An 8,564-nucleotide genomic window follows, 5' to 3' on the forward strand; every position below is an offset into this window, starting at 1 on the left:
CGTTAATGGACAGAGAATCAAGCATTATCTTGAAAGCAATTTTGAGCAAGAATGCTCAAAACTGAGGCTTGAATGAGTCTCAGTAAAGGTCCAGCTAAAGACAATAAAAGAAGCGCTTGCTGGGAGGCAACCCAGTCATTAGCGGGTGAATTGTTTTATAAAAGTTTGATATACATTCTTCAAGGTTGATCATTGAAATTGAAGGAATTCACAGAGTTACCGAAGGATTCAGTGCAAAAAGCAGAGAAAAGGAGTTTGCTGGAAAAGAAAACGCCAGTAAGGAAAAAGCAGAGAAAAGGAGCTTGCTGGCAAGAAAACGCCAGTAAGGGGTCCTCTGGGCGTTAAACGCTAGAATGGATACCATTCTGGGCGTTTAACGCCAGTAAGGGTACCATTTTGGGCGTTAAACGCCAGAATGGGCACCATTCTGGGTGTTTAATGCCAGAATTGCAGCATCCTGGGCATTCAGCAAAACTCCCAGTGATAAAGGGGTTTCTGGCGTTTAACGCCAGCCAGGGCACCTGGCTGGGCGTTAAACACCCATAATGGCCACCAAGTGGGCGTTAAACGCCAGAATGGATACCATTCTAGGCGTTTAACGCCAGAAAGGTAGGAGACAGAGATTTTGTTTTCCACTTCAAATTTTTTCAAACTTTCTTGTTTTGATCCATAATTTTTTGCATAAATGCATTACAAACTTTCATCATTCACTCTCAATCTTCAAAAAAATTAAATAATTTTCTAAATCATTCTTTAAATCTCCTTCAAATCCTTTCTAAATCTTCTTCAAAGACTCAAATATCTTCTCAATTTCTTTCCATATCTTCTCAAATCTCCTTCAAAGTTTTTGAAATCTCTCCCCCTCCCTCATAAATACACATTCGGCCATCCCACTCTCCCCACCATTCGAATTTGCTCTCCTCCTCTCTCTCCCCCTTCCTTTCTTTTGGTGAGGGCAAGCAAACCTCTAAGTTTGGTGTGCTTTTCCGTGATCACTAAGCCAAGATTTATCAATATCATGGCTCCTAAGGGAAAACAAACCAATTCAAGAGGCAAGAAAGAGAATACTCCAAAGAATCTTTGGAATCAAGAGAAGTTCTTAACCAAAGAACATGCAGACCATTACCACAAAATAATGGGTTTGAGGTCAGTGATCCTGGAAGTCAGATTCGATTTGAAAGAAGATGAATATCCGGAGATCCAAGAGCAAATTCAAAACAGAGGATGGGAAGTTCTAACCAACCCTGAGACAAAGGTTGGAAGGAACATGGTTCAGGAATTCTACTCAAATCTGTGGCTGACAGATAAGCAGAGAATGACTGGAACTGCTTTTCATACCTACAGAACCATGGTCAGAGGAAGAATTATTTACTTCCATCTGGACAAAATAAGAGAGGTCTTCAAATTGCCTCAACTGCAAGATGATCCTGAATCCTTTAATAGGAGAATGGTGAGAGCAGATAAGGGGTTTGATCAAGTTCTAGAGGACATATGCCTCCCTGGAACTAAGTGGACAACCAATTCAAAAGGTGTCCCAAACCAACTCAAGAGAGGAGATCTCAAACCAATTGCAAGAGGTTGGCTAGACTTCATTGGGCGTTCTATATTGCCCACTAGCAACCGTTCTGAGGTTACCATCAAGAGAGCAGTGATGATTCATTTCATTATGCTGGGAAAAGAAGTGGAGGTTCATCATCTGATTGCTTGTGAGATTTATACAATTGCAAACAAGAATTCCACTTAGGCTAAACTGGCTTACCCAAGCTTAATCTCTTTGCTATGTAAAGATGATGGGGTAAGGATGGGAGTAGATGAATTCATCTCAATTGAACATCCAATCACCAAGAAGTCAATGGAAGGACAAATGCAAGATAACTCTATCAAAAGGAGGGCGCAGGAGTTCCTCCCTGAACTTCCTGAAATTGACTACTGGGCCAGCCTAGAAGCATCTGTTGCCAAGCTGCAAGAAACTATGGAACAAATTAAGGAAGAACAGCAAAATCAAAACTGCATGCTCTGCAAATTACTGAAGGAACAAGAGAAGCAGGGGCATGAGCTATAGGAACTGAAGCGCCAGAAGCTCTCCCTTGGAGGGTCAAATACCCCACAAGTTGAGGGAGCATCCACTTCTCAAAATCAAGGTTGTTGGTTCCTAACTCTGTGATAACCTCTATCATTAGGAGTCTATTTTATAGTCATTTAATTTTTTTGTTTTCTATTACTATTAGTTTCATCTTATATCTATTTTTGAGTCTTATTCTTAATTCATGATTTATAAAATTTAAGGTTCATGTCTTAAAGCTATGAATGTCCTATGAATCTATCACCTCTCTTAAATGAAAAATGCTTTAATCACAAAAGAACAAGAAGTATAGGATTTCAAATTTATCTCTGAAACTAGTTGAATTAGTTTGATGTGGTGACAATACTTTTTGTTTTCTGAATGAATGCTTGAACAGTGCATATGTCTTTTGAAATTGTTGATTAAAGAATGTTAAACTTGTTGGCTCTTGAAAGAATGATGAAAAAGGAGAAGTGTTATTGAGGATCTAAAAAATTATCAAATTGATTCTTGAAGCAAGAAAAAGCAGTGAATTCAAAAAAAAATAATAATTTTTGATCCAAGAGTGTGCTTAAGAACCCTGGACACCTCCAATTGGGGACTCTAGCAAAGCTGAGTCACAATCTAAAAACGGTTCACCCAGTTATGTGTCTGTGGCATGTGTGTATCCGGTGGTAATACTGGAAGACAGAGTGCTTTGGGCCACAGCCAAGACTCATAAAGTAGCTATGTTCAAGAATCATCATACTTAACTAGGAGAACCAATAACACTATCTAAATTCTGAGTTCCTATAGATGCCAATCATTCTAATCTTCAAAGGATAAAGTCAGATGCCAAAACTATTCAAAAGCAAAAAGCTACTAGTCCTACTCATTTGATTGGAGCTAAGTTTCATTGATATTTTGGAGTCTATAGTATGTTCTCTTCTTTTATCCCATTTGATTTTCTGTTGCTTGGGGACAAGCAACAATTTAAGTTTGGTGTTGTGATGAGCGGATAATTTTTACGCTTTTTGGCACTATTTTTAGTATGTTTTTAGTACATTTTAGTTAGTTTTTAATATGTTTTTATTAGTTTTTATTTAAAATTCACTTTTCTGGGCTTTACTATGAGTTTGTATGTTTTTCTGTGATTTCAGGTAATTTCTGGCTGAAATTGAGGGACCAGAGCAAAAATCTGATTCAGAGGCTGAAAAAGGACTGCAGATGCTGTTGGATTCTGACCTCCTTGCACTCGATGTGGATTTTTTGGAGCTACAGAAGCCCAATAAGTGCTCTCTCAATTGTGTTGGAAAGTAGACATCCTGTGCTTTCCAGAAATGTATAATAGTCCATACTTTGCTCGAGATTTGGTGGCCAAACCGGCATTACAAATCAGCTTCAGAATTCCCGGCGTTTAACGCCGGAACTGGCACAAAAATTGGAGTTAAACGCCCAAACTGGCATAAAAGCTGGCGTTTAACTCCAGGAAAAGTCTGTACACATGAAAGCTTCAATGCTCAGCCCAAGCACACACTCAGTGGACCCCGGAAGTAGAGTTTTACGTCATTTACTCATTTCTGTATATCCTAGGTTACTAGTTCACTATAAATAGGATATTTTGACATTGTATCTTTACCTCATGACACATTACACGTTTCTTATGGTATCTTCTACGGCATGAGTCTCTAAACCCCATGGTTGGGGGTGAGGAGCTCTGCTGTGTCCTAATGGATTAATGCAATTACTACTGTTTTTCATTCAATCACGCTTGCTTCCATTCTAAGATATCACTTGTTCCTCAACTTGATGAATGTGATGATCCGTGACACTCATCATCATTCTCACCTATGAACGTGTGCCTGACAACCACCTCCGTTGTACCTTAGACTGAGTGGATATCTCTTAGATTCCTTAATCAGAATATTCGTGGTATAAGCTAGAATTGATGGCGGCATTCAAGAGAATCAGGAAGGTCTAAACCTTGTCTGTGGTATTCTGAGTAGGATTCGAAGATTGAATGACTGTGACGAGTTTCAAACTCCTGAAGGTTGGGCGTTAGTGACAGACGCAAAAGAATCACTGGATTCTATTCCAACCTGATTGAGAACCGACAGATGATTAGTCGTGCTGTGACAGAGCGCGTTGAACATTTTCACTGAGAGGATGGGAGGTAGCCATTGACAACAGTGAAACCCTACATACAGCTTGCCATGGAAGCAGCCTTGCGTGCATGAAGAAGAAGACAGTAGAAAAGCAGAGATTCAGAAGATAGAGCATCTCCAAAACCTCAACCTGTTCTCCATTACTGCAAAACAAGTATCTATTTCATGTTCTTTTACTTTTCACAATTAAACCTGAGAATTATTGATATCCTGACTAAGAGTTACAAGATAACCATAGCTTGCTTCAAGCCGACAATCTCCGTGGGATCGACCCTTACTCACGTAAGGTGTTACTTGGACAACCCAGTGCACTTGCTGGTTAGTTGTGTGGAATTGCAAAAAGTGTGATTGCGATTTCATGCACCAGAATTTCAGATAAGTGCATAGAGACACTGTGTTCCTTCTGAATCTCTGCTTTCCTGCTGCTTCCATCCAATCATTCTTACTCCCTTCCATGGCAAGCTGTATGTAAGCCGTCACTGTTGTCAATGGCTACTTCCCATCCTCTCAGTGAAAATGATCCAAATGCTCTGTCACAACACGGCTAATCATCTATCGGTTCTCGATCATGTTAGAATAGAATCTAGTGATTCTTTTGCGTCTGTCACTACGCCCAACACTCACGAGTTTGAAGTTCATCACAGTCATTCAATCCCTGAATCCTACTTGGAATACCACAGGCAAGGTTTAGACTTTTCGGATTCTCAAGAATGCTGCCAATGGATTCTAGCTTATACCACGAAGACTATGATTAAGGAATCCAAGAGATACTCATTCAATCGAAAGTAGAACGGAGGTGGTTGTCAGGCACGCGTTCATAGGTTGAGAATGGTGATGAGTGTCATGGATCATCACATTCATCAGGTTGAAGTGCGAATGAATATCTTAGAATAAGAATAAGCGTGAATTGAATAGAAGAACAGTAGTAATTGCACTAACACTCGAGGTACAGCAGAGCTCCACACCTTAATCTATGGTGTGTCGAAACTCCACCGTTAAAAATACATAAGAACAAGGTTCAGGCATGGCCAAATGGCCAGCCCCCAAATGTCCATGACTGGGTGCAATTGCATATTTCCAGACATGTTCCATGACTGGGTGCAATTGCATATTTTCTATGATGGACTTTCTTATGAATCAAGGAAGGCTGTAGACCATTCATCAGGAGGTTCATTGAACAGGAAAAAGACTGTGGAAGAAGCCATTGAAGTGATTGAGACAGTGGCTGAGAATGAGTACTACTATGCTTCAGAGAGGCACAACACTAAGGGAGTCATGGAGCTGAACCATGTTGATACAATTTTAGCCCAAAACAAGGTGTTTGCCAAGCAACTAGCAGAGCTCACCAGGAAATTAGACACAAAGCAAGTGGCTGCACTACACACACAAGATCAAGAGGAAGTAAGCACTAAAGGAGGTGATTGGGAAGAGGCCAACTATGTGGGAAACCAACAAAGGCAATCATATGATCCACATTCCAACACTTACAACCCAGGATGGAAAAACCACCCAAACTTTGGGTGGGGAAACCAGCAAACCCAACCATAAAACCACAAACCTTACAACCACAACCAACATAACAACTCCACATACCAAAACTCCAACCAAAGATCATACCAAGCCACACAAAACACTTACTCCCAACCACCATATCATGGCCTAAATAACCAACCTGCCCAACCTAATCCAAACCAACAATTTCAAGATCAATTAAACAGGATAGAAGGAATGCTTGCAACCATGAGTCAAGACATAACCGATTTGAAGGCTTTTAAGGAAGAAGTAAATTCTAACTTGCAAAACCAAGGAGCTGCCATCCAGAAGCTAGAAAATCAAATTGTGTATTTGTCTAAGCAAACCCCTGGGCCAAGCGTTTCTCATGCTGCCAAGGCTATTGAAGGGAAGAATGTAAGGCCATAACCCTCAAAAGTGGAAAAAAGCTAAAGGAGATCTCAAAGGAAACCACAGAGGATGAAGCCAAGGAAAATGTGAGGGACAAGGAACAAGGAAATCTTTTACACCATCTGCAACAAAAGAAAAAGAAAAAGAGGTCCTGACGCCTTATACACCCAAAGCACCATATCCTCAACGTTTGATGAAAAGTGAAAAGGATGGCCAATTCTCCAGATTCTTGGAGATTTTCAAGAAGCTTCAAATCAACATTCCGTTTGCTGAGGCAATAGAGCAAATGCCACTCTATGCAAAATTCTTGAAGGAATTAATGACCAAGAAGAGAAGCTGGAGAAATGAGGAAACTGTGTTGTTAACTGAAGAATGCAGTGCCATCATTCAGCACAAATTGCCTCAGAAATTGAAGGATCCAGGCAGTTTCCAAATTCCCTGCATCATAGGAGAAGTCATGGTGGAGAAGGCCCTATGTGACTTAGGGGCCAGCATTAATTTGATGTCTCTAACAATGATGAAAAGAATGAAGATTGAGGAAGCCAAGCCAACAAGAATGGCCCTCCAATTGGCAGATCGAACTTTTAAATTCCCTCATGGGATAGTTGAGGACTTGTTGGTGAAAGTGGGATATTTTATATTTCCTGCCGATTTTGTGGTGTTAGATATGGAGGAAGAAGCTAAGGCTTCGATAATTCTGGGAAGACCCTTCCTGGCTACAGCTGGAGCCATCATAGATGTCCAAAAGGGTGAACTCACTCTTAGACTACATGATGAGAAATTGGTGTTTAACGTATTCAAGGCAATGAGCTATCCATCAGAATCACTAAAGGAATGCATGAGGGTGGATGTAGTGGACATTGCAATACAAGAAACCTTTGAGGAAACCACAAGGGAAGTGGCAGAGGAGGAGTTCACCAAGGATATTGAAGTTAGTGACATCAAGGCTGCTGAAACAACCATGCCAAGCATGCCAGAGAGAGTGAAAGAAGAGAAGGAAGCACCAAAACCTGAGCTCAAAGCATTGCCCCCTAATCTCAAGTATGCATACTTGGGTAGTGATGAGAGCCATCCTGTTATCATTAGCTCTGCCCTGAGCCAAGAACAGGAAGAAAAATTGATCAAGGTGCTACACACTCATCAAGATGCCATTGGATGGACCCTAGCTGATTTAAAGGGGATAAGTTCGTCCATATGCATGCACAAAATCTTGTTAGAAGAAGATGCTAGACCCTCCATTCAAGCTCAGAGAAGATTGAATCCCGTCATGAAAGAAGTGGTACAAAAGGAGGTCATGAAATTATGGCAGGCAGGGGTAATCTACCCCATTTCAGATAGCCCATGGGTTAGTCCCATCCATGTAGTTCCCAAGAAAGATGGGATAACTGTGGTGCCAAATGAGAGGAACGAACTCATACCCACAAGAACTGTCACTGGGTGGAGGATGTGCATAGACTACAGGAAGCTCAATGAAGCCACCAGAAAAGATCATTTCCCACTCCCATTCATGGATCAGATGCTTGAAAGGCTTGCAGGACATGCTTANNAGAAAACATCATTTGTTTGTCCATATGGAGTTTTTGCTTATAGACGCATGCCCTTTGGATTGTGCAATGCACCTGCCACTTTCCAAAGGTGCATGCTGTCCATCTTTTCGGACATGATTGAAAAATTTATTGAGGTTTTCATGGATGATTTTTCTGTGTTTGGAGATTCTTTTCCTAGCTGCCTACACCACCTTGCCTTGGTGCTTAAGAGATGCCAAGAGACCAACCTAGTATTAAACTGGGAAAAGTGTCATTTCATGGTCACAGAAGGAATAGTCCTTGGCCACAAAATCTCAAATAGAGGCATTGAGGTGGACAGAGCTAAGGTGGAACTCATTGAAAAACTACCTCCACCGAGTAATGTCAAGGCAGTTAGGAGTTTTTTGGGACATGCTGGCTTTTACAGAAGATTTATTAGAGACTTTTCTAAAATAGCTAAACCTTTGAGTAACTTGCTTGTCTCTGATACGCCCTTTGTATTTGATAAAAATTGCATGCTAGCCTATGAACTTTTGAAGCAAAAACTTTCCTCTGCACCTATCATTGCCCCACCTGATTGGAACTTACCTTTTGAATTGATGTGTGATGCATCAGACCTTGCTATTGGGGCAGTGTTAGGACAAAGGAAAGACAATTTGGTACATGTGATTTATTATGCCAGTAAAGTCTTAAATGATAACCAAAGGAATTACACAACCACTGAAAAAGAACTCTTGGCAATAGTCTTTGCATTTGACAAATTTAGATCCTATCTCATTGGGTCTAAAGTCATTGTCTTCACTGATCACTCAGCTTTAAAATACTTACTTGCTAAACAAGAATCCAAACCAAGACTTATTAGATGGGTTCTTTTATTGCAGGAATTTGACATTGAAATCAAAGACAAGAAGGGTGTAGAGAACAAAGTGG

The sequence above is a fragment of the Arachis duranensis genome, chromosome 3 (genome assembly GCF_000817695.3).
Source record: "Arachis duranensis cultivar V14167 chromosome 3, aradu.V14167.gnm2.J7QH, whole genome shotgun sequence".
In the NCBI taxonomy this organism is placed as follows: Eukaryota; Viridiplantae; Streptophyta; class Magnoliopsida; order Fabales; family Fabaceae; genus Arachis; species Arachis duranensis.